General features: G+C 40.7%; 1 protein-coding gene across 4 annotated transcripts in view; it reads left to right on the top strand.

Moving 5' to 3' along the window:
* LOC139689136 (uncharacterized) overlaps positions 1-27,737 on the top strand; it is a 330,286-nt gene that overhangs the window by 254,003 nt on the left and 48,546 nt on the right. For all 4 annotated transcript variants that reach the window (XM_071586292.1, XM_071586290.1, XM_071586289.1 and 1 more), the window contains exon 3: positions 9,591-9,632. The gene's annotated coding sequence lies outside the window, so the exon portion shown is untranslated. The remainder of the gene's footprint in view (positions 1-9,590; positions 9,633-27,737) is intronic.

The raw sequence follows: 27,737 nt of genomic DNA, 5'->3' as shown, positions 1-27,737 counted from the left end.
CTCGCGAGGGAGTCGATTCTGGGAAGGGCGAACGAGCGGGGGAGGACGAGGGGTGAGTGGTGGGTGGGGAGGTGTTGGAGGGGGGTGGAGGGATTGCTGCCTACACACCCTCCCGTCCACAACGGGCCGCATTTTGCAGACGAGGCGAAAGAGTGGAGAGGGGTAGATGAGGGGGCGGGGTAGAGGAAAGAAGGAGATGCCCCAGTGCCTCCCTTTCAGGGCGACGTAGCTGGGGTTTCGCCTCCACTCCCTCCCACCCAAACGAACCCCCTCCATAGTAACCCCCCCCCCTCCAACTGGTCCGGAAAAAATGTTTAGGACCTCAACCTAAGATATGTGAGGAGAGCTTAAAGCATGAACCCGAAACATTAATCAATCCTAAGGTGGTTTTTGATAAATGACGGTAGAGTTCACCCAGTACTAAGCCCTAGACAACATGTTCAATTGTACACATTTTTATTTTTTATTGCCCTACAACCCAACGCTGGGGTATGTGGCAAGAAGTGATTAAACACGAGACTACCCTTAACCTAAAACTCCATTCCCTTCTAGCGCAGTCGGACAAACTTTTTATTCTGATCCCTTACCGTTCGTGGAAAAAATGACGTATTAAACCAATTCGTTCGACACTTGATCTCTCTAATTTTATTAACATGATCTCTCCTACCGTAGTACGATGGGTTAATAATACATTTTCAGCATCTCTGGCAAAGACACGCCTTCCTTCCAATTTACGCAAGCGGTTTAATCTGTAATTTAACCTTCGTTCCGTGAGTGATTCCCTGCCTAGCTCCTCTAATATTTTGGATAAGCTGCTAAAGTTTATCATAACGACGTATTACATATCTAGCTTTTCTACGCTGCACGCGATCCAATTCGGCAATCAATCCAACTTCGTGAGGGTTCCATATATTAGCAGCATACAGGATTATGAACATACAGAATACATGTACTTGTATTCCAAAGGAGGCCTAAAGAGCGAAAAATAACATTAACATGGTAATCAGGAGGGAGGGTGGGGAAGGTTCCATATTTCCTGTGCACCCTGTGGTTTCCCATTGGAAAGATTTGATTCCCGAGAAATCACATATCTTTGGTGGAGATAATGGTGCCCATAGACTTCCCCGGGGATCGAATTGCGTCTCATGAAAACATAATAATTTGGGAAAATTCAAAAGCTGACGAGTTTTTTTCCGAAATGACTTAAGTAAACACAATCGGGTTGTAATATTCCTGCTTCAACATACATTTATTTTAATGCCAAAAAAAACGGCTATCAACAGGAAAGTATTCTAAAAGCAATGTCCAAAATCAACATCATTATACTCTTTTGCCAGTATTTTGGTCGACTTTGCGACCATCCCTTAATGTAACTGGTCACCGTGGATATTGGGGCATGTAATTGGGATATTGCCTCAAGCAACTCATGGCCAATAAGCTCTCATGTTCAATTTCAAACCCGAAAGTTAAGTTTGACAGTTGAGGTAAAGGTCGGTAATAAGACGTATGGATGGGGCCAAATTCACATATTGGCTGTGTAACGAGAAAGAGTTTCATATTCCCCTATCTGCCAGCGGCTCCCAAGAAAGATCTGGAACATGAAAAATCACGCAGCTTGGGTGAAGTTGAGGGTGTCAATAGGGAACACCCGGGCCCACGAAACGCGGGCCCCATCTCTCTACTGGGTCCATGGACCCGCTGCTCATACGGCACTGCTCCTCTTACTCTCTCCTTCCTTTCTCCTCCCCCTCCTCAACGCTTGAACTTGATCTTGAGGGGGGCTTGCTCTAGCAGCTTCCTTCCTCCCTTCTCATCTCCTCCACCCCAACCTTCCTCCCCTCCCTCTCCTCACACCACTTCCCTCCTCCTCCTCGCCTGTCTCAGCACGTCCCATGCCAACCTCCACACATCTCCTTCTTTCTTTGGAAGGCGAGTTGGTGTGTGTGTGTGGAAATGGAGATCGTGCTCTCCTCTTGTTAGGGAGAGAGTGAGAGAGAGAGAAGTTGGAGGGAAGGGATGACAACATTGTGACGCTTGGGAGGCGATGCGTGAGTAGAACACCTGGTGCACACGGGGTGATCCCTCGCCCCTCGCGAACACTCTTGCCATCAACTTTTACACAGTCTCTTTCTCTTTCCTCAGACCAAACCAACCAGGGGAGGGGAGTTAAGAGAGCCATCACGGGTCGCCTCTAAAATAAGTTGGGAACCCCGGGGTAACCATCGCCGTTAGCTGTCCTCTGCTCAAAATCTGAGAGAAAAACGCAAGACATGTTCAAAGAAGTAGTAGTAGTATTTAGGGGAGGCGACCGACAGCTGAGGTCATTTACGCCATAGGGGATGGACAGGAAAGGATGAAGGGTGGAGTGCAGTTTAACGTCCCATCCGACGGACGTCGTACTCAGTCAAAGTGCTCTCCACAAAGTATCTCAAGTAGGGATCGGGATACCACTGAAAAATATTTAACACCGCCGGGATTTGAACCCGGACCCTTTGGGTGGGAAGTCAGTACGATAGCCCCTGCACCATCTCGATCCCCACAAATTCGAAGAAACAGCGTGTAACGGCGCTGTGGTACCTTTGTTGGTGCCATGGAAAAAATGGGGTTAAATTACAAATTCGATCTCTAGTATAAATTCGAAGGATGTCTCTTTAGAAATGATGTTGAAAATGTATTATTAGCCCAATCTTACTTAGGTAGGAGATATTATGTTAGTAAAATTAAGAGAGATTAGGTGTAAGACAGATAGATTTAAATGTCATTTTTTTCCATGAACTATAAGGGAGCAGAATACCTTAGTCCGATCGCGCTGAGAGGGAAATGTGTGGGGATAGGGATGGTGCGGTGACCAATGTACTGGCTTCCCACTCAGAGGCCCCGGGTTCGAATCCCGGAGACGGCAGATATTTATCAGTGTCATCCCGATCCCTCCTTGAGGTGCTTTGTGGAGGGCACTTTGAGTGAGTGCACCGTCTGTCAGATGGGATGTGAAACTGTGGATCCCTTGACGCCTTTCGTTAAGGGTAGGCTAATGCCGACGCCGGGTTTCTCTTCACCCTTCCTCCTTTCCTATCCTTCCCCAATGACGCAAATGATCTTATCTATCGGTCGCCTGCCCTAAAACTACTACTACTACTAGGGAAAGGTGTTGGGTCAAGGGTAGTCTGGTGTGTAATCGCCCCTGCCACACACCCTTGTAGGTTACTATACAAAACTGAAAAAAATAGAAGATGAACGTTTTTTTCGCTAATAGAAGTCAAGTAAGGAAGAAACTAGAAAAATTTAGAAAACAGAAGACGCTCAGGATTGAGTAAAATGGACGGATTAAATCTAATTGGGGCCTAAAAAACAATAGGACAGATTTACTGTGGAAGGCAAAGAAGAATGATTCCCGTGTTGTCACCCAAGTGAACACAAGTGTTTAGGCACCTTTCTGTAAGTCTTATGTCTCGCCTTCATCCCTCGTGTTTCCCTTCCGCTCTGGAAGAGGAACACGAAGCGCTCACGCCGCGAGCACGTGCGACCGTAGTTGAACGAAATCTACCCCACCCCTCTTTATGTTGTTCTCACACTGGAGACTCCAGGGCATGCGTGGTCATATGCCCACGTTTGAGGCGAATCCAGACGTCAGCTCACTTCCTCGTCACGACATGACTTTTAAATTTAAACTTCTGTTCATTTTCAAAGAGATTAATGCAATAATTTTTCCATTCCTCAAATGAAATTGGCATTGAATGGACCTAATGAAAGGGGACAGCTTAGGAGTTAATAAGGTGCACGTATACATGGCGATCTCTCTCAGCTGAAGGAATGTTATGTTTATTGGTTATGGACCTTTGAAATATTTTTTGAAACCCTAAGGAAGCAAAAGAGATGGACTCAGAAATTTTTGTTTGGCGATGGGATTTGGAAGACGGTGGTGATGGTGAGGGGAGAAATTTGGCGAACGAGGAATGGGCAGGAATGGGATAGGGATGTTGAACGGAATGAAGATGGAAATCAAATGCGAGGAATTATTATTGTGTTGGTTGTCACGATGTGCTTTGTTAGAAAACCTACCTTAAAAAGGTATAAAATTATTAATACTTGTAACCAATAAAAAAATCGTTGCATTTTGAAAGTGAATTGATGTTCCTTTTATTCATAGAACCGATTCGTTATTTTCCTTGGATTCCAAAGGCCGACCTCCCAGTTTTCGTTAAAAGAACATGTCATAAATAAAAATTAAATAGAAATATTGGAGTTCATAGACTGCAGCAGGTGGAACAAACAGTTTACCCATCTCGGAAGTGTTTTTGGATCACAATACACAAAGTAATAGGGATATGAGACGAATAATTGCACTAGGCAAAGAAGCTTTCGCAAGGAGGAGGAAATTGATGAAAGGGACGCTGGGTATGATTGTCAAAAGAAAAGGCTTGTCAAACCTTTTGATATGAAGCGTAGTTTTAAGCGACGCGGAAACATGGGCATTGAACCAGGATAATAGGCTAAGATTGAAGTTTTTCAGATAATGTGGGCGTGGAGAAGGATGGAAAAGGTGAAATGGATGGACGGGAAAACAAATAAGGAAGTGCTAGGTGTGGTGGTGGAGAAGGGATAGTCGGGAGAAATTATTACGAGACAGGAAAAATGGATGCAAAGCATATTGATCGGCAATGGGATGTTGAAGACCGTGATAGAGGGGAGAATGTCAGGCAAAAGACGAAGGGAGAAGAATAGGATAGGGATGTTTGACGGAATGAATGGTGGACGGAAGTATATGGGGATGAAGAGGAGCTTAATTTAGTGCTGCATGTGGATTTGTGTTTTGTTCGGAGATGCAACCGTTAAATTGGCTGTGCCCATCGAAACCTATCTTAACCGGTAGAATACCAAAAATAAAAACATTAATGTCGTATTATAAATGTAATTGATGGGATTGAGCGATAAATACTCTAAAATCTTTAATAGATTTTTGTGAAAATTGTATTCAGGATTCCAATACTTTCAATAAAAAGGCCTCGTTTGTTTTTTGTTCCCATCAGTAATAGCGGCGGTTAGTAAAAGTTATTCAAATCACTTACCACATGGGATAATTATGCGGAAAATGAGAGATATATCTTGAGAATATGGAAAAACAGGTGATGACACACAATCGGAGAGTTAAAGTGCAAAGAATAGGTTTTCGTCGGCATCAGGTACTTGGGTTCGCCGTCGATGTGGAGATGAAACATTTTCCCCCCCTTTGCTCTTGAATATTTCTCTATTCCTTGCTCAACTGTTCGCACGTTCTCCTCCAGTGTCAGCAGAGTTATCAACTTTGAGGTTATGTGTATTACCCGTGCCGCATTGGAAAAGGAAGTCCGATTCGATTTTCGGATGCGAAAGTTTTCCGTGCTTTTTGCGGTCGCCATTCGGCAGAAAGAGAGAGATAATATGGCCTTCGATCAGTCGGTTTATCCTAGTTTCGAAGATAATAACTGCTTTTTAAGACCTTACAATTAAAAAGAATGATCAGGCATTAAAATTACACCTATATCAGCAAATGGATTTAATTAAGGCCTGTGTCAACCAGCCTTGCAATCACGCGATATGTAATAATCCATTATCAACATTAACGATTATCTAGACTCATGACCGTTTTATATTATGCTTACTTCAACTACTATAATCAGGACGTACAATCTTGTAGGAAAACTCGGTGCTATGACTCGGATACACGTGATCAAACTCTCCTTTCGACTTTCAATTTGCGCCCATTTGCAAACGCTTTGTTTTGATTTCGTCAGCAGCAGTGTCTGCGCTTGAATTCAATTGGAGTATTTAATTGTCTTCGCGTCAGATGCCATCCATAGTTTAAACGAAGAAATGGCTGTCGCGCAAAGGGCATTTTTAAATGCCAAAAGATTACAATCTTGAAGACGATAGAGATAATATAATTTGCACAAATAATTCGGATATTTCTGTTGAAATAAACGCAAAATGGACACCAACAAAAATAATGTTGATTCTGACGTAACAATCAGTAGTCCCTAGAAACGGCCCCGCTCACCTGTGATTGGTGGATGGATGCATGAATAGAAAATGAGTATGGCGCTTACTTCTGTTTTCAGTACCTACTGAAAATCTAATTCAACTCATTAATCGAATGCAATTTGTCCTTTTTAACCAATGCAATATAAAAGTATCTCATATAGAACTGAAATAAGCATCGTGCAAGTAAAACCGCCTTTCAATATTAATGTTTCTTCATTAGATTTCTTGAATCATTAGTTTGGAATTGTGATTGAGGATTCAAATTGATTTTCATTGGTGTAAAACTTCTCAAAGACTAGGATAAGTTTACAGTTTCCGTCCAAGATACGTACATTCTCCCTTTCCAACTCTTTTTTATTCTTTCGTTATATGTAATTTTGCTCGAATGTCTAGCTTTTTGCTATTAATCCTTGCCTTAACACTGTAGTTCTTCCCTTTCGTAGTTTCCACGTTCTGTCATAATATCCTGGATGCAGTTTTTCCTCAAAATGTATCCGATGAGTATCCCCCATTCTTTTTATCAATGTTTTCAAAGCCATTCATTTTTTCCTGTGGTTTACCATTGTTTTAACAATCCACCCTCTCTTCAATCATTTCTTAATTAATCAGTATGTGTTGGTAGTATCCGATTTGGTAGTATTTGAAGCACGTTCCCAAGCCCGACAAAAAAATGAAAAAAGTTACTCTTTTGCACAAGTGATGGCCAGTTTAGAAGAGAAAAAGTAGCGGGAAGTTATATCATCAAATATTTTAAATCATTTATCACGTACATCAATGATAATAAAATGACAATTAAGATATATTTGTTATTCTCGATAAAAAATTGTTAAAACTAAAATGAAACATTCTCATGCAGGTAGTTTCCATTATGCAAAAAGGAAGCCGTGAAATTTCCAGATATTTTATTGGTGCAGAGGTGGGGCCAAAGCGTATCGACGATAGGTGTCTCTTATCATATGAATGTCGAAAGCTTTGTTGTCAAGGTTTTGAGCACGGTGTTTATTGAGAGGGGATCGCCTCACGATGGGGAATATGCGTGTGAGCAAATTTTTCCCAGTGCCCTGCATGAATATTGATGAGCCATTGGAGTTCGTGCTTTGTTTTCGTCGAGCAAAATAACACCAAGGGACAAACACTCCACAGAATGCGACGTTTTACCAATTTCCTTCGACACGGCGCCATATCATTCCCACGTGACGGGCGTGGATGTCAAAAAAGATCCAACGCTCCCCCCAACAGCCTTGATACTAGATTATGGTACGTTAACCTTTAGGTCGACGCCTGAAAGCCCGAATACACTGGTGATAATATTGCCTCATACATCCACTACGTTTTCGTTGATGAACCTCGTTACTTCAATTACAGTAGTACAGTGAATGGTATTTGATCAGTCATGAGCGTTTTTCTTGCGAGATTTACCTTTTTCTTATGGCGGAAAACTCTCCTCTTGGCCGATGAGACTTCCGAATGATTTTTTTATCCGATGGATAATGCTTTTTTCGTAATTTTCTTCGGTTTGTGCATTAACCCCGCCCGCCGCCCGTCTTGTAAGAGGTGATTAGGATTGAAAAGAGTAAGACTCGTCGTATTGCTTGCGTGGATAATATACCTAAATAAGGTAATGTCGAGGTGTTCCATTAATCAAACCTCCTCCTTGGGGTGTTGAAATCTTCCGTTCCACTGTCAAAGAGTGTTATTATTACCTGACTTACGCAGCTCATACTTTTTCTGAAGCGATGGTCATAATTGATTTTCGTCGTCAACTGAAGTGGAAGGGATTTTTCTCGGAAAAACAATTGCAGTCACCGCGAGATCGTGAGTAGGCGGGAAAATCCGTGGGCTGCTGTAGTTAAATTGTGTGGTTTTAAGGCGAACTTAACGAATGGCAATAAGGATTGAAGTGATGATTGCAGCAGTTAGCTAGAAGTAGAGGTTGGGTAAAAAAAAGTAAAATGATTCATAGACCTAAGGTACTTTAATGGATAAATTTTCGCGGCTGGGTGTAACGAAGTGAAGTGAATACGTGACCTGTATGAGTTCGCGTGTATGCTTTCAGAGGTTTTTTTTTAAATTGTTCGCACGAATGTGTTGATTGTTTTCTCCTTTTTCGATTAGCCAGGTTAACTGCGCGCTGAATTTTTGTGTGTAAAAATCTGATCCCGGGGGATACTAACGTTCCGTTTCTGGGTGAATACTTTTAATTTTGCTAACACTCGTAATAGTAGTAGGGGTTATGGGGTCCGTATGGACACTCGTGGGGAATAAGATGAAGATGGGATGGTAATCCATATTCTGCTAGCGGTTTAACAAATTAATGCATTCCTTTGCAATGTATAGGCTCTGTATTAGTTCAGGAAAGTTCATCAGCTAACTACGTATTTAAGATTTGTTGGGTGAGTGCAGGCTGTTACGTGTATTGCGTGGTAAATATTCATGTCAGTTAGTGGTGGTTTTTTTAGGGGAGTTGACCGACAGCTGAGGTCATTTGCGCCATCAGGGATGGATAGGAAAGCATGGTAAAGGATGGAGAGAAACCTGGCGTCGGCAGTAGCCTACTCTTTACAAAAGGCGCCAAAGGGGTTTTTAGCTTAACGTCCCATCCGACGGACGACGTACTCACTCAAAGTGCCCTTCACAAAGCACCTCAAGTAGGGATCGGGATACCTCTGAAAAATATCTTCCACCTCTGAGATTCGAACTCGGGGCCCTCTGGGTGTTAAGCCAGTACGTTAGCCACCGCACCCACCCAATCTCCAATATTCATGTCACCTAGGATCACGGAGCGCAATTGTCTTCGTGAATTTCGAGCATGTACTATGCATTTCGTTCGGCTTAACTCAAATGTTGGCCCTCTCTTTCCTTTCTATGTATCAAAGACAACTATCTACTCACATATCAGAAAGATTCTGAAACATTTCTTAAATATTACAATCAAATTTTCTACTTGAGAAAATCTGGTTGATTCACTAATTTCTTGAAAATCAAAGACTATTTGTCTGAAAGATTTTTTCCAACAGTAATGATACCCTTGGAAAAATTATGTCTTCAATAAATTAAACATCCCTCGCGAAAGTCTGCGGGTTTGTGGAGCCTGAAGAGAATTTTAGAGATTAATTACAACTGCGACAATTAATCCAGATGACATAGCCAAATCGGTAGTATTCAAGTTTTCAATCCTATGATAAAGTGCACGAAATATGGTCATAATAATGTTTTATAGTAATCAGTATATGAAATAGTTCACTCATCATAATTCAGTATTTGAAGAGAATTTATAATTATTTTTTTCTCGAATGTCATAATTGTTCTTTTTTTAAGTAGAGTCGACGAAATATTATGGTAACAAATTTGATTAGGAGGTTCTTTCTTTTGACCTTGTGTTCTTGGTACTACAATATTGGTGTGGTCAATCTAAAGATGGGTGTTATGTGTTGATGTAAGCTCTTATCGATACTTTTCATTCGATAATCGTTTGATAATTATCGTAAATACTAATTATGTGAGTTTATTTCACTGTAATGTTTTAACAATGAAATTTAGTATTAACCCAGTCATGAATTTTATCGTTTCAGGCTCTGTGAAGGCGTCAGTCTGTGACAACTCATGATCGCTGAGTAAGTAAACTTTGTATTTTTTTCATAAAATTTTATTACACTACTGCCGGTTTTGACTCATGCGCGATATCATCTGGTGTTAACCCAATGAGTTATGATAACTTATTTTTTGGTATTCTCGAAATCTATTCACCTTGGTAAAAAAATGAAAGTGACGAAAGATTTGGAAAAATAAAATTTGGCAAATTTCACATCGTAACTTAATCCTATCCAGTACTCTATTGATAATATTAAATCACCGTATCAAATTATCATATCGCCAATTTTTCGATGCTTAGATAACAAGAATTCGATTTTAAGGTTCAGTAATCCATTCCTTATAGTACATTATCGATAAAAGTGCATAATGATATCGAAAGTGTTCCGATATATCGATTAGTTAATATGGTTTTTTTTAGATTCAGTCACCATTCCCTAATACAAGCTACATAAATGCTTGATTATACATCCCCAGGATAGTCATGTTTTGCCACCCGGAGATTTTACAGCCTTTTGAAGCGAGGCGTCGGATTGTATCCACCTGTCTCCCGCTGTCGCTGGAATGGTGTTGGCCCGCCGTTATTTACCTTTCGGTTCCCATGGCAGCCTTCGCGCGACGCGTAGGGAAGGTCTTGGTCGCTGAGCCGGAGTTCGATGCTCTCTCCCTCTCGCGCCCTCACTCTCACCCGACCTAAGCCAAGCGCCACCCTCCGCCGGGCTCCCTCTTACCCCTTCTTCCCCCTCCCTTAGAGGAATCCCGTCTGAGCAGGACTTCCAGCCAGTGGGTCGCGACTCCCTGGGGTGTTAAAGAGGCGTGGAGGGGGCGTATGGGTGAGAGGAATGGGGCCAGCACTGCAGGCACCCGTGACATACACACGCGGGGTGAGCACACATGGGGAGGCTATTGAAATTAGCCATATCGCAAATATATTCATCCACATCTTGTAATAAGGAGTCGTTATATGTGTGTGTATATGTATATACATATATACATATATATATATATATATATATATATATATATATATATATATATATGTATATGTGTGTGTGTGTGTGTGTATATATATATATACATATATGTGTATATATATGTATATGTATATATATATATATATATGTATGTACGTATATGTGTATATATATATATACACATATACATTTATATACATGCATATATACCGCTTAACCTTTGTTTTTTTCCTAATGCTTCTCATATCATATCTATTGTACTTAATTTCCAAGTCACTCAGCCATGCTTGCCATCCCTTGGCTGAATGGCAAACTAAAGCTTCATCATTCGCAAATCTAACTGATTTTACGTGTTCACCATCGACTTTTATCCCCATATCTAGTTCTTCCCATGCCTCTTCAACCATTTTCTTCCCATAAACGTTGACCAGCACCGCTGATAATGGGCATCTCTGTCTTACGATACTCCTCTTCCTAACACTGCCCATCCGGACTTTCCCATCCCCCACTCGCACCTGAGCAGTCAGAGACCTGTACAGATTGTGGATAAATACTCTCCGATCTATTCTCGTAACATCTGAAATACGATATTCTAAGAACGGTGATATCCTGGAGAAAAACTTTCTATTTTTTTGGTTTTTAAAGGATTTCAGGGGTGGCGGAATGAATTTCCATTTTATTCAGGAGACAGACCTATATGGTACAAGCGAACCCAAAGTGAGGTTAATTCAGCTTACTGAGCGAAAAGTGGATCGTTCCACCGTTGTAAACAGTCCGTAAACGTGCCAGGGAAGGTGGGAATGGCCTCGGATAGTGATGGAACTTCTGTCCTCACAGCGGAACAAACCACCCCACTGAGTAGCACTCCCTTGGGTGACCAAGGAGTTTAGAAAGAAGGATGGCCGGCCCTGAGGAGACACTCTTGGTGAAAGAAGCGTTCAAGCGAGTGGAATCTACATCTGCGTATATGCACTACATCGCAATTTCATTCAAGTAAATGTGGCAGGGAGTGTTAGGTCACCAACCATTCTACTCGCCTACTACTTGCCTACTTCGACATAAATTCTGTACTTAGCGATACACCGAAAGGGCAAATGGGGTAAATAGGAATATAATTCGGTAATCAATCCAAATTCATAAGGATACCATTATATACTGGCAGTATCCCACCGGGGCTTCCACGGGTGGGAAACCGGGACGCTAACCACCGAATCAATCTGGACCCTAGTTTTCACGACCCTAGTGATAACACAGTAAAATTACGGATCGATTCCGGAGCAGATAAGTACATAGTTGTATATTTTCGGAAAGTAAACATCGAAGGCAAGGCGTACCGGATTTTGGAGATCGTTATTTTTCGATGGTATTTCTGGAATGTGGTAAATTTCCTGGAGTTTTGATGACTCACGGTTTTTTTATTGTGTGATCCAATTTGGGTCGTATGGAGTCTTTTCACTCATCGCAGGCTAGCAAACACCATAGTAACTATTTATTTTCCAAATCTCTCTTCGCGGGGTTCGTCAAGTGGTTCAGGGCTGGGAAACACTTGCCTATCTTGTGTCGTCAGCTCGGCACATGTGTCAAAAACAGAAACTTCGACAATTTATTTGGAAAAATAATCTTATGACGCAATCAAGTTGACTGCCATCCATAACTCCATCACCCTTTTCAACTTGCGCATTCGAAGGAATTAGGGGATTGAGTTTGTCTTACGTAGTTAGGTATTATTTGGAATATGCTGCTATTATATGGGATCGGTTGGATTGATGCCCAAATTAGATCGTGTCCAGCGTAAATGAGATAGATTTGTAAAACGATGTTATGATGAACTGAGTTGTGTATCTGGACTATTACCGGAAATAGTTTAAAAACCACTCATGGGTGAAGATTAAATTACATATTATCACACCCGGAGCGATGGTTAAATTGTATTTTAAAACTCTTGCATGAATTGGAATGATGTTTCTTTAGTGATTAAGCTAAGTATATATGACTAGCCCCATCGTACTACGATAGGTGATAGGTGATACGAGTTATCAAGTGTATAGACATAGATTTAATGACTTTTTTCCACGATTGATAAGGGATCATAATTGTTGTAAGCGACCGCGCAAGATGACAAGAAGTATTTTCCTTTTATTCATTCTAAGTAATATATATATATATATATATATATATATATATATATATATATATATTTATGTACACACAGACACATCTACATAATGCCGCCGCAAAGGAGTCTGGCGAGGGGTGTTAGGTCACCACCCGTAAAGAGGAACAAAACCACATGCCAAATCAACACATACATGGTATGTATAAAACTATGCCCCCAGTGGCGTATTCATTCATACAAAAATCCTTTCATTCAACACGCATGCAAATACATAGACTATCATCGAACAAATAATGGTACCTTAAGATGCAGTATGAAATTAATCCAAAGATGTGCTAGCTAGAATTTGAATAGCAAGAAGGCGCAATTCCACTACCACATGGACAATATATATATAACGTCTATATATGTATATGGTATTTTATATATATATATATATATATATGTGTGTGTGTGTGTGTGTGTGTGTGTGTGTACCATATACATATATAGGCGTTATCTCACCTAGCTATAATTGTTGTCCTTGTTACTGACAACTTGTCTCGTAAGTGTAGTACCGTTGTAAGTCTTAAAAATGCACACGTAGACCGTTAGCAAATGATGTGATTGTACAGTTTGCAAAGAATTCTAAGAGTAACTCGTTAATTTTTAAAATATACCTTTCAAAAACTAAATAGGACTACTTTTAAGGACCGATTTTTGTTACTGAAATTACGAATTCGGCTGTTTTTGCCCTAAAAAAATAATTAATATCATTCAAGCAAATGTGGGTATGTGCTGGTATGTGAATGCTACTGCAAATCTCATATAATTGAGCACATAATATCAGTTTTTTTGTGAGAACGACATTTATTTCTGCATCCTTATCAGTTCATTAATTTTTCCACTTTTATTCCTCCACTTCCATGAGTAAGTTCATTCAATCGTTTGATTTTCGATACAAATTTCAAATTAACACCAACACGGGAAGACACTGTTTTATCATCGTTATTTGATGGGGTATAAATTGGGCTACACATAGAAGGAATTTGATCAGAGTGACACATACTATATTGGCTCGACGCAACCTCCTCAAGCGCTAGCTTCGGAATAAGAGATAGTGGGGGAATGGGGGAGGGAGGGCGTGGAGTGGAGTGGGTGGGGGAGGGGCGGGGGCGTGTGTTCTTGGAGGAGTGCACATGGCGGGTTAGTTCCCCTGCTGCGGCCTGAGTCAGCAGTGGGGAAACCTGCTGGCGAATCACTTGGCGGCGATGGCTCACGGAGAGCGCTCCTCATTTGTTTGTACGCGAGCGTATGCTCTCTCTCTCTCTCTCTCTCACTCCCTCATGGGAAGAGGAGGATAATATTATCGGTGGCGGGAAGGCTAAGAACGATCTCGGCCCGCAGGCTCCGCCAGTGATCCATTCGACGCTCCCATACCATATTATTAAAAAAACAAAAGAAAAACCTTGCGCGATTAACTGATGCTAGAGTCTGCAATAAAGAGCGTGTATAGGCCCACTGTCCGTTCAGCATCTATAAAAAAATTCTGAACGAATCGTTCGTGACCTTGTGACGCAGTTTATTCGCCCAGTGGAAGGAGATGGGTGGAAGAGGGAGAATGAAGGTCCCTCTATAAGCCAATTTATTTTTTTATCCGAAAAGTATAACAATCAGGGTGGTAAAATCCACATGTTACCCAGGATAGCATTACTAGGGCGTGTGGCAAGGGGTGATGATATCTTGCCTGACGTATAAGATCAATATTTAAAGTTGCAGAAATAAAGTTTGCTTAGTTGTATTTTCTTCTCAATCAAAAGCGACTGTATGAGCGTGATAACCTGAAATTTATAATTCCTAACCATTTCCTGCGATGGCCAACAATGATTCTGCATCGTATCAAGATTTATTAGGGAAACTAGTTTGGGAATCACTGATGGAGCGAATTTTAAAATCACAGATAAAAACTCTTGTATAAATTGGAAGAATGTCTGTCTAGCAATGATACTCAAAATATGTAGTATTAGCCCCATCGTATTATGGTAGGAGAGATCATGTCAGTGAAATTAGAGAGATCAAGTGTAGAAAAGATATGTTTAAGGTGTCATTTTACCCATTAACGATCAAGAAATGAAAATAATTGTACACGACCGTTCTAGTGCGTAAAAGTATATTTATTTTCTCCATTCTAAGTAACCTAGTATTCATCATTATCTCGTCTAGCTTTAATTATGTATTAATTACTGGACCCCGCCTATGCATAAAGAAGTATAGCTCACCTATGTACCATTAAGGATGTAGTAGTAGTACTCATCGTAGATCAGTAGTACTGATTTACGATGTTAGTCATAACCTATCATGTACGAGAATAAATATATATATATATATATATATATATATATATATATATATATATATATATATATATATATATATATTTAAATGTGGTCATCTATCATATATATATATATATATATATATATATATATATATATATATATATATATATATATATATATATATATATATACATGGTATAGAAGAACTCCTGAGAGCAGTCTGACCTGAAGAATGCCTCAGAAAAGGCCAAAAGCTTAAACTTTCTTCAATGTGAGTGCCCTTTAACGATTTATCTATTTTATTTCTTTGTTTTATTGTGTTATTTAAATGTTATATATAAATTTAATACATATTTATATATATAACATTTTTTTAAACTTAATTTTTGATTCAAAAATTGATTTCAAAGTGTACAAATCATTCGCCTTTACCGGGATTCATATAATTAATTTTTGATGTTGTATATCTCGTGTGTTATCACCCACTGCCACACTCCCTAACGATATCTTGCAGGGTACCAATGTAAATTTAAATGAATGACGAAAATGAGCAGTGGTAAATAGAGTGTTTCCCACCTGAGCGAATAAGCCTATTGCTATGAATAAGCTATTGTCTGTAGGTTCCATTGACTCAATCTGTCGTCTCATGTCTCATTGCAGTCTCGTCTCTCGTGGAGTAAGATTCGCGTTCTTTTACTCTTTGCCCGTTATTCTTTAACTTATCCTCCTCACATCCCACAGCGCAGTGCCGACTTGATTCTTACGTGTGAGGGATTCGAAAGGAAGACTCCCCTCTTTCTCCCCCCCCACCCAAATGGCTGGCTGACGCAACGTGTGGATGCGAAGGAGAGAATCACAATTCCGAAATTAAACCATGAGCGGCAGTGTTTTGTATCAGTTCGCATCCATGTTTCAACAATTCATGGCGCAGCTGCCCTCTTAATGGAGAACTCGCGAGCTGAAAGCGGTGGGGAGGAAAATCATGCATCCGACTTCCCTCTCTCGCTGGGGTGGGAATCTCCATCCACCTATCCGGTTCCACGGAAAAGCACACTTATCTGATTTGTTTACTCCATTAATGTGAAATACTCGCAGTGGACTCACAACATGAAAAAGAAACTATTTCTACTCGATTGAAAAATTCCTTTGCACATTGTACGTTTGACCTTAGGAGTGGTGGTTTCACTTACAGGTGACTCCTGTATGTATTTTCGGGTTACTCTCGCAAGCGTCTTAGCAAAAATCCATTACTACGAGTCGTATACGTAAGAGTTATTAGTCGTATACATTAAAGATGACGTGATGGCAGAGTTCACCCAGGACTAAGCCCGACGGCGTGTGAAATTCACACATCAGGTTAGGGGGGCCAGTTTCTTTACCTATGCCGGTTATGGTTTCCCAGGAAAGTCTGGTACCCGAAAAATCGCATTGCTTGAGTGGAGCTGCAGGTGCCCAGAGTGACTTGCCCGGGAATCGAACCCGGGACCCTCCGGTCAACAGTCCAACGCTCAACCCCCTGGACTACCGCGACCCGCACACACACACAGATACAGGTATATATATATATATATATGTATATATATATATATATATATATATATATATATATATATATATATATATATATTGAGTAAGGATGTTAAGAAAAGACTCGTAAAAACTTTGATATGGAGCGTAGCTATGTACGGCGCGGAAACGTGGTCATTGAAGCAGGAGGATAGACGTAGAGTGGAGGCTTTTGAAATGTGGGAATGGAGAAGAAGAAATGGACAGAGAAGAGAACAAATGAGGAAGTACTTGGTATGGTGGGCGAAGAGAGGGGTTTGTTGGGAGCAATCCTATGGAGGCAGGAAAAGTGGCTGAAGGGGGTATTGACCGGCAGCGGGATGTTGAAGACTGTGATAGAGGGGAGAATGTTGGGAAAACGAGGAAAGGGAAGGAACAGGATAGTGATTTTGGACGTTATGAAGGGAGGAAGAAATTACTTAGAGATGAAGAGGGACCTTAAGTAGAGTACGATGTTGTGTTTTGCTAGGGATCACAAATTATTTATTAGTAATTATGTCCATCCAAAAACCTACCTTAACCGGTAGATTACCTAATAATAATTATATATATATATATATATATATATATATATATATATATATATATATATATATATATATATATATATATATATATATATATATATATATATATATATGTATACCGAGATAGCGTTAGCGAACAAAAACAGAAACACGCTCAAGATCAAACGCTTCTAACCCTAGCGGCAGCTATGCGAACCATGTGCACTGTAGGAGTGCAGCCAACCAAGTATAATATTCATAGCTAGTGCCTGCGTATTGTGAGCTCAGTCGCGTTTTACTTCCTATGCCCAATCTTGAGGAAAAGCATTGTGACTTGAAGTCACCTCGTAGGCTGGTGTTACCTTCGATTTCACCAGAAGCTTTGACCCCGCCTCCTAATCACCGTGCCTATAGTGGCTGCCGTAGTAACATAGTTGTTTCGTTCCCTGTGTGTTTCCTTATTGTTTTGTGTAAATCGAACGGATTTTAAGTTAAGAAATGCTCTGCATTATTCAACGGTTAATCCCAAGTGTTAGATAGATAGATATATAGCTTTTTTTATTTGGGCGAAATTGAGACCAGAATACCCATTTGAGAGGTGTTCGGTGAAGATAAAATAATTTGAAATATCTCTTATCCTCAATTTTGTTTCATTCGCATCATTAACTCGACGAAGCCAGGTTCAAAACTCCCTTGATTATTTTGGTGTGTGTTCGTTCCCCATTTGGTATTCCGTTAAAATCCCCTTATTGCCATTTCCCTTGTCAGACCGCTTGGGTGAAACCGGAGATATGAAACGTAGACGTATTGTTTATGATCCTGTACGGATTTAATCGTAAGTCAACGAATCACCTTGGCACCTCCCTCCCTGAGGGCGTGGGTCACTCCCTGGGCAGGAAACCACGCAAGTGATAAAAGATAGAACGCGGGCGTCTTATCCGTTCTTATTTGAAGATATTTTGACGATTTCGCCCTTCAGGAGGATAGGGGTTCGTTAAAAAGGGGACGAGGGATGGCGGGTTGAATTGTTTATTATCCTTCGTCCTTTTCAGGAATGGTTGTCGGTCGCCGTCAAATCAATGCGCGGTCCCAATTTTTTTTTCGTGACGGAATGCGCGCACTGTGACGCGGGTTTTAGTTTGTCCTCCATCATGGATTCCCGGAAAACCAGACCTCGTTTGTTATTCTGAAATATAAAAAATGTACTCGTAAACTGAAGGCTTGTCGCCAACGTGAGTGGAATTCATCCTCCCGTCTTTTTGAATGGTATTCCGTTGAAGTATAAAACGTTTACGTGCCTAACGCCGATTGCGGTATCCTATGCCTCAAATGAGAGAATCGAAGTTTGAATATTTCAGGAATTATCCAGTGGGCCAATGGGGACGCGGTTGATTGTGTAACGTGATCATCATGTCATAGCAACACGTATAATGGTGATCTAGGAGAAAAAGCCTATAATATTACGACGATCTTGGATTCATCGTCCCTTGAGTCGGGAAATAGTGCCCATTCTGTGGAGCCCCCCTTCTGGATGTGTTTAGGGATTTTCCTCGGACACCTTCACCAGGATCAAACCACGATCCTTAAATTTTTGCCCTCAAATTTTTTTTACGGCGCGGAAACATGGGTCTTTAAAACAATAAGCATGGCTTAGTAGATAAAAGAAATTTTGTGATGTGTGTGGAGAAGAATGGTAAAAAAATGAAATGGACAGAAAAGAAATGATGAAATAAGTACTCAGGATGGTAGGGGAGGAGAGAGAGAGGATATTTGGGAGAAATCCGAAGGATACAGGAAGAGGTGGACGCAAAGAATTTTGATAGGCGATGCAATATCGAGGATTATGAGAGATTGGAGGACGTTAGACAAACGAGGAAGTGGCGAGAATAGGATAGACGTGGACGAAGGGAGGAAATAAGTATGCGGAATTGAATAACGTTTTAATATGCTAGTAGTACTTATAGTTAGGAGTGTCTGGGTGTGTATTATGTTGGGTGGGTTGGGCTCATAAATTCATCTGTGGTTGGTTAGGGTGTCAACCTAAAACCTTAAACTCAAATGGTAGTTAACCAAAAAATTCCTGATACAAATTTTTAGTTTCTTTCTGGTTTTCATTTGGACTTTCGGAATAATATAAAAATAACCCGGATTCCGGGTGGATTTGTATCCACTTGGAATACCAAACTACTCTTGATAGTAATAATGGAAAAGGGAGGGTGGAGTCGATATTTGCCACATTCCTCTGCTCTCTCATCTCGTCACCCCTCTACCCAACCCCCCCACCCCAACCAACCACCCTCCCCCCGCCCCTCCCTAACTCCCAAGGACTGCCGCACGTGCTTCTTCTCCGAAGTTTTTTTTTACCGATCCTTCTTTTTTTTTTCAAAACCCACTTAAGCACGTCCCGCTAATGAATTCCTCTCCAGAGAAGGGAATAACCTCCACGAAACACCCAGGGTGGGAGAAAATTGAAATTTTGAAATGGCGCGGCGCGTCGTCAAAAGTTTTAGAAGCTGCGATGAGGACGAAGTAGGCATGATCATTATAGCGATTTATTTTATGATTATTTTAACCACAAACACAGTAATTAGCTCAAAGTTCGGTTTGGTAGGTGATCGTAGATTTCACCCAGTACTATTCCCTACGGCGTGTGAAATTCACACATCAGGGTAGGAGGGACTACCTCGACCCATATATATATATATATATATATATATATATATATATATATATATATATATATATATATGTGTGTGTGTGTGTATAAAAATATATATATTAAAATGTGGGTCGCGGTAGTCCAAGGGGTAGAGCGTTGGGCTGCTGACCGGAGGGTCCCGGGTTCGATTTCCGGGCAAGGCACTCTGGGCACCTGCAGCTCCCAAGCTATGGGATTTTTCGGGTACCAGATCTTCCTGGGAAACCATAACCGGCACAGGGAAAGGAACTGGCCCCCCTACCCTTATGTGTGAATTTTCACACGCCGTATAGGGCTTAGTACTGGGTGAACTCTGCCATCTCCTACCAAACCGTCCTTCGGGTTGATAACTGTATTTATGGTTTTTTATAATAAAATAAATAAGCACAAGATGTAATTTTGTGGAAAAAAAACCTAGTGAGTTCAGACATGAAGACTATAGTAAAAATCCACGCAGGAAAACACCCAAAAAAAGAAGGAGGGGTGAAAAACCTGCGAAAACCCTGCAAGATATTAAAAAAATAATAAAATAGTGATCTAGAGGGGAGAATGCTGGAAAAGCGAAGTAGAGGTAGGAAATGAATAGGCGTTTTGGATTAATGTAATGGCGACTTAAAATATGCAGAGCTAAATAATGAGTTGATGTAATATATGGTGTAAGGCTGTTATATTCCAAGCCAGTGAGGGCTTAGGAGTACAATGGTGTGTAGTGGCGTAGTAACAGGGTCCATCAGAAACCTACCCTAACCCGATCGACTGCTACCAAATATTACGGGACAACAAAAGGACTCTCACTCACACCCTAGCCTGGGATGGGGGCTAACCTCCTTGGCGGTAATTAAACGTGCGACCTCTGAATTAGCAGGCGAGGGCATTACTCCGTCGCTACTGAGTTTCTCAGTATACCGACAGTGTTTGAGGCATGCATATACCCAGTTAAAGTTGTATTCTATACATTCATCTAGAAGATTGATACGACAACCATTCATACGCATAATTTAATTGCAGAATGGAAAAATGAATGTATATCTTATACCCACTCACATTTATGGCGACTTATAAATATCGCATACATTTATAAATCGGAAATCACTTCGCCTATTCGTAAAATGGACGTTAAGATCGATATTTGTTGTAGACGATATAATTGATAGTCTTTCTCAGAGAAATCTCGCTTATATCAGTCGACAGATTTGTTCTCGCTCAAAAATCCAAAAATTTCCATAATGCTCGATATTATCGTTGGAAATCTCCCAAGTATTGACGTATCGTCACCCTCTTTGTTATGTCGATTAGTGTGTTCATGTCAACAATGACTTTCATCGTTTTATCGAGAACATTATCGATCCAGAATATATCGATTCTTTTCTTACAATTACCCAAATATACCGGTTGAATGTTGAAATTATTTAGATTTTCTCGATCTATCGTCTTATTCCGCTGCACTCTCGAGAGTTTACATTTTCTGAGTTGGAGGGAGAGGAAAGGAGACACGAAGCCGGAAAGAGAGAGAGAGTCGGGGATGAGTGCCTCGGGTTTTCTCTTCCAGGGTCGTCTTAATTATTTTAATTTCCATCTCCCCTCCCAATGAATCAGTGCTTATCCCAACTCTACGGCCCCAACGGCCGAGGGGAAGAGCGGGTGTGAGGTTTGGGGGCGGAGGTTGAGGAGGAAGGCGACGAGGGGCAAAGTGGCGGGCTCACTCGTAATCGTTTCTCATAAACATGGAGCGAACGACAAACTCTTCGCTTGTGGCATTGAGAAGGATCGTGACCTCTGGCCGAGAGCTGAGTTGACGTCCGCGCTCCCGCTTGAACGCCCCCCCCCCCACCATTCCCATTCGGGGAAGGAAGGAAGGGTCCACCGCGCCCCTGCTTCGTGTCCATCCGCACCCCCGCCTCCTCCCTTAGTTGAGTGGAGAGGGTTAATGGGACAGGAGGGTGGGGGTATTGCGCCTTCCACTCCGACCACTACTCGCGGTCCGTTCCAGTTATACATCGCCTGGGCCCATCTTAAATATTTCCGGCTGAGATGGAGCCAATGGCAGGGAACCAGGCTGGTTTATTCGGCGGGCGTATCGGTGATGGAAACATCCCTCTGCCTCCAACCCCTAACGTACGGGGGGATGGGGTCACAGAGCGATCCCCCGGTTCATGTCTCGTGTAATGGGTGCGTTCTATATCAGAGAGACGCGAAAGAGAGCTCCGGTTTTTCTTTTCCCACTTAACGTGGCGTGAAATATGGCTTCCAAGAAGTTTGCCCCACCCGTGCTGAGAAGGTTAATTTAATTTCTTATATTAGGACGGTCCAGGCTGACTGCTATAAACATCCGTTAAACAATACGAGCTCATAAATGTCAGTTCAAAGGAACCGCTGATATTGGACATGAGCAAATAGTTCCAATGGCGAAAATGTGTGTGATAAAAACAGGGCTAATTGTAATGTTAATTAATCATTTGCAAAGGTATGAAGTACTATTACTCTTTAGTAAAAATGTGGGACATTTATTTCCAAGTGGAAAATTTTTTGACTTAAACCGAAATTCGAACCCGTAGCTTTCAATCTCAGGCCGAGTAATTTCGTCAAATGAAAGGTTTTGTTTCCTATCTTTCGTTGTCTGAAACACAGTCGACCGGATTACGAGGAGGGTTCCGAGTTCGAATCACGGTCAAGGCGAATGTATTTTTTTTTCTCCGTGAAATTTCTCGATTTTGTACGCACAGAAGCAAGTGTCTTTGGTGAGGATTCTTACAGCTTTTTCCAAGTTTTCGTTAGATAAATCTGTGGAACGAGAGAATAATTCTGTTAATTCTTTGTGGGGATCTGTCGGGTTTCAATCCTCCGTTATAACCGTCTTAGTACTCGGATAGACGGATAGAGTTAAACATAAGATAATTAAGTGTTTTTAGGCATATTTGGCGAATCAATTTTACCAAACAAAGGTTATGAAGTTTTCGAGGGAGAAGAGTAAGATAAACAAATAGGAGGGGACAAATCAGAAGAGGTGGAATATTTTACGTATCATGGTATGTGTTTTGGACCAAGATGATCAAAGCAGTAAGGACGCAAGAAGACTTGCTCTAGGCAAAGAAACTTTCACTAAAAGGAGAGAATTTACGGCAAGAACAATAAGAATGGAGGTTAAAAAAAAGGAATAGTGAAAACTGTGTTGTTGGGCATGGTTTTTTATGGCTCGGAAACTTGACCGTTGACAAAAAAATAGGCGTAGATTGGAGGATTTTGAAATGTGGACGTGGAGAAAGTTCAATCCATTGCACATTAAACAGGAGAATGCAAAGCAAAATTGAACGAACTTCTAATGTCGATACCCTGAGAGATAATTATAAAAACAAAAGCTTTGGCATTTAAGCCATACTGACTCGGGGGAAACATAAACTATTGTAATATAGTGGCTTTGCGCGTGACTAAAGACGTGTGGGCTGAATCCAGAAAGTGAAGCTGGAAAAGTCAAAGAGCTTAAATATGAAATTAAAAGAAATAGAGAAAAATGAGGAATAGTCATATATTTCGAAATAGCCGGGAATTGGGTGCGCTACTCAGGAATATAGTACGGGAATAGGGTATTCCCGAAGATAACAACGTTTCTTTTAGTAATAAAGTCATTTTCTTCTTTCCGTAGACGACCATCCGTTCTGACTCGGGGGAAACATAAACTATTGTAATATAGTGGCTTTGCGCGTGACTAAAGACGTGTGGGCTGAATCCAGCGGGTCTCTAAGAATCGGCCCCCGTCTTCACGGCTGGCTCCAATCCCTATCTCGTCCAATGGGTGTCTTGTGTGTGTTTGGCCAAGGCGGAGGAGACCTCCCTCCACTATTCGTGACTGTTGACACAAAAGCGACGTATCGGCACCTTTTTGAGATCGATGCGAGATATTCATCGAGTTCCAATGAAACTCGAGAACGCTCTTTAACTAGGTTACATCGTCATGACAAGTAAATGTCATTTTCATTCAATTTAATATAACCTCCAAGTAGTACGATTTATTAAATGACGACGACAAAACAGGGTCTTCCCGTGTTGAGTTTCATAGAAATTGAAATGGAAAGTCCAAAGTTTAATACATGCTCATATAATAGCGGAGGACTAACACCAGAAGAATTATACATTGATGTTGTAGAAATATATGTCATTCTTGCGATAAAATGGTTTTATAAGGGCTGTTATGTAAGGGTTGTAATAGTTTTAACGTAATTAGACATACCCACATTTGTTTAAATCATATTTATCAATATTTTTCGGAGAAAAAACCATCAAAACGAGTCCAAAACAAGTTTTAGAGACCACGTTTCTAAAATTAAGAGGGACCTCAATAATGCCTGGAAATGGTAAATGTTTTTTCATATCTGCTGTACCAACTACGATTGAGTGGCCGCTACATAGCGTGTTATTGGCATCACTCGTCACCAATACACGAATTAAGGTTACATGTTGACCGGTGTGAAGTCACGACCAAACCTCCATAAGGGAAAAATTTCGGTGAAGTAATTTTTCCTTGGATGTTTCCCGTTTGATTTGAGTATGGAATTATTCATAGATTTTGTCATGCGTTGCTCCACATTACCATTGAGCATAGACTCTCAGTGTTTTTTTTTAATTCCTGCCACCACCACCTTAGGTCCATCATGTCGCAAATGCATCAATTAGTATTTTAAAATCAGAATTCTCTTCGACACTTTTTGAGAAAAGATGATTGTATTTCTTCACTGTGTACATACAGTATAGCTTTCTTAAACCATCCTGGTACATATGCTCTTTCAAGGAGGCGATCTTAGGAATGAGTGATTAGGAATAAATATATATATATATATATATATATATATATATATATATATATATATATATAGATTTTTAGAATATAGAAACACAAAGAAAGGACACTCACAATTTGCTATTTGACGTTCGACAGCACGGCTGTCGTCTTCAGAATCAAGACGTCAAGATTCTGAAGACGACAGCCGTGCTGTCGAAACGTCAAATAGCAAATTGTGAGTGTCCTTTCTTTGTGTTTCTATATTCTAAAAATCTAAATCTGTTTTTACATATTTGTGCGTCGCCGAAGGGCGTTCCATTTCGAAGATATTTTATATATATATATATATATATATATATATATATATATATATATATATATATATATATATATATAATAATGGGCTGACACAATATAACACAAATAGAAAAGAATAGACACATTTAAAAGAACACTCACACGGTAAATTGTTCGAGCTTTCGGCCCTCTCAGAGGCCTTCTTCAAGAGAGACTGAAAATATGCTATTGCTTAGGAGAGGGGAAAGAGCTATGGGCGGGGAGGGGAGGTGTGGAGGGAATGCTGGGAGGGAAATTAAATATGGCGGTTAAGGGTGGGAATTTTAAAGGAACGGAAGGATAGTATGTAGGCGGATTCACGAGTTCTCACCTCTATGTTGGTGGCTGAATCAGGTAGGGATTCTAGGATGCTTAGAGCAAAACACTGGTCGAATGAAAGGTTGTGGGAATTGGCGTGTGAAGGGTATCCCTATTCGGTTATTGTCGTAAAATTCGGTATTCGGTTATTGTCGTAACGAGGCTTGTCTCAGAGTTTGGTGTCGCCAAAATTCTTTTCTTGTAGTTTCGCCCAAAGTTGCCTTTGGGATGAGTCGTGTACATGCCCTCCGCGTCAACAGACGGGGCTGACATCCGTCAGTCATCCCTCCCACCGATCCCTCCTCCCAAATCGAGTCACCCCAAATTCTCAAAATTGTCAGTCCTCGTAGACGAAGGTTAGCAGAATTATGGAGAGAGAGAGAGGAGGGTGGGGGAACAAGAGGGGGTGGAAAGGTTGGACAGGCCATTGTCGTCAATCGCCATTTACGGCAGCCGCCGAACGCTGCCAAATTTTCCCACGTTGCCAGGTCTTCATTTCTCTCTAACCCCCCCTCATCTTAACCCGCCCCCCTCGCGAAAAGGAATTATTAGTTTTGTAGAGAAAACAACTTCGTTTCTAATCGTCAATATATATATATATATATATATATATATATTATATATATATATATATATATATATATACATATATATATATATATATATATATACATATATATATATATATATATATATATATATATATGTATATAAATATATATATACTCTCTATTAACGGACAATAACTTCTGCACCATACGCACAAATGTTATATATTTTTAACAACACCATGGCCACGTCTGAAAGTATTTACCGTATCGCAAACACAAGATCATATGTGTGAGTTTGTTGCTTCCATCAACAGTGCACCTTTTTTGATACTGCGAGGGACATCTCTTGAATTTTCTAAGGAATTACTGAACGGTCCGTGTAGTGGGTTGGATTGGACCCGAGCCGCTCTTCCTCCCCTCTCTTTCCTTTCGACCAATTTTCTCGACTCCTTAGGACCCGAATTTCCATTTGTGGGGGAATGGGAGGGGAAGGGAGGAAGATGGTAGTGGCGTTCGGCTGCCAAAAATATTTCTTTGCGGAGGGGAGGGAAGAGAGAGATACGTGAGAAACACCGCTCCCTCGGACAGCAGGTATGTGATTGTCATAGTCTAGTTAGTTACCACACTTTCTTTCGTCTTTTTAGTATACTATACGTGCAAAATCTTCTCTTAGGTTTCGAAGTCAGTCAGTCACCCCCCTGTCGAGAGTAAGGAATCGTTACGGGAACTTAGGAGTGGGTGAAATGTGGTCAGTAAAGTTTTCTCCCACCTGCACAGCGCTCCCAAACCCCAGCCTATCTAAGGTTCCTGATGGGCAATTTAATTCCTTACTCCCAGGGTCCGGTGGCGTCTTCCCAATATGGGAACTCTAGAAGATTCTGAGAGATAAAAACTCGCCTCACTCGTACTGCATAACGGGTTTTTTTTTCTTTCAGCTATCAATATGCTGGACATGAAATAGCAATTTCTTTTACTAAAATCATTGGCTTAACGTTTTTTTCTCCGATTTTGCTATGCGATATAAAATATACATGAATGGTGAGATGTTATGTTGATACATTATTTTTCCCCTGAATTTGCAGTAAAATCAACTATAGTGGATATATCCAACCGGTTCAATAACGTTTATTGCGTCCAAAATTTGTAAGAATAAGGGAATCACTGACCGGCACGATATTTAAAGAAGTATAGAAAAAATATGGTTTGATATCAGTCCTGAGTTTTTACTTGGGCAAAGAATATACAATTCCTAATCTGAGTCTAGCTAGAAACCAGTACAAACTTAGCTAAGTCTAGCTAGAAACCGGTACACCCCCAGCTAAGTCTAGGTTTAAGTCTGTAAATCCTCTGTAAATCCAAATTTAAGAATCTTTTTTATTTAACACCTGTTTATAAACTGTATTTTTTGTTTCATATCCAGGAGAAAGAATATATAAGTTTTTAGGCGAACCTACTCTTGAGCAAGCAACATAAAGTTGCCCGTGGCTAAAACATGGCAATCTTAGATCAACACCACAAAACTTTAAAGACTGTCCCTGTGATTTATTAATGGTAATTGAAAAAGCTAGCCGGACTGGAAACTGTAATCTTTTAAAGTTGAAGGGAAGATCAGTTGGGATTAGAGGTATCCGTGGAATAAAAATTATTTCACCTTTTCCTTTTCCAGTTAAAATGACCGCCTGGATTATATTTTTCATTAATTTTGTCATACACAATCATGTCCCATTGCAGAGTTTTGGTGGATCTAAACTTCGCAATAAAATGATTGGAGATCCTACTTTAAGTATAAGGCGATGTTGTGGCAATCCAGCTGGATCAAGTGAATTTAGGAATTCCGTTGGATAATTGACGGCTTCGTCAGCATCCACTACGGTATCAACCGATTTATATTCAATCACGTCTCCTGGCAGCATGGCTAGTATCTCCTTGTTAATTTCGTTAATATCATCGTTCTTAGGAGCAAGAATGGCT

Source organism: Hetaerina americana, unplaced genomic scaffold (assembly GCF_022747635.1).
Source record: "Hetaerina americana unplaced genomic scaffold, ioHetAmer1.1.p SCAF_1, whole genome shotgun sequence".
Classification (NCBI taxonomy): Eukaryota; Metazoa; Arthropoda; class Insecta; order Odonata; family Calopterygidae; genus Hetaerina; species Hetaerina americana.
This window is presented reverse-complemented; position numbering and strand designations above follow the sequence as displayed.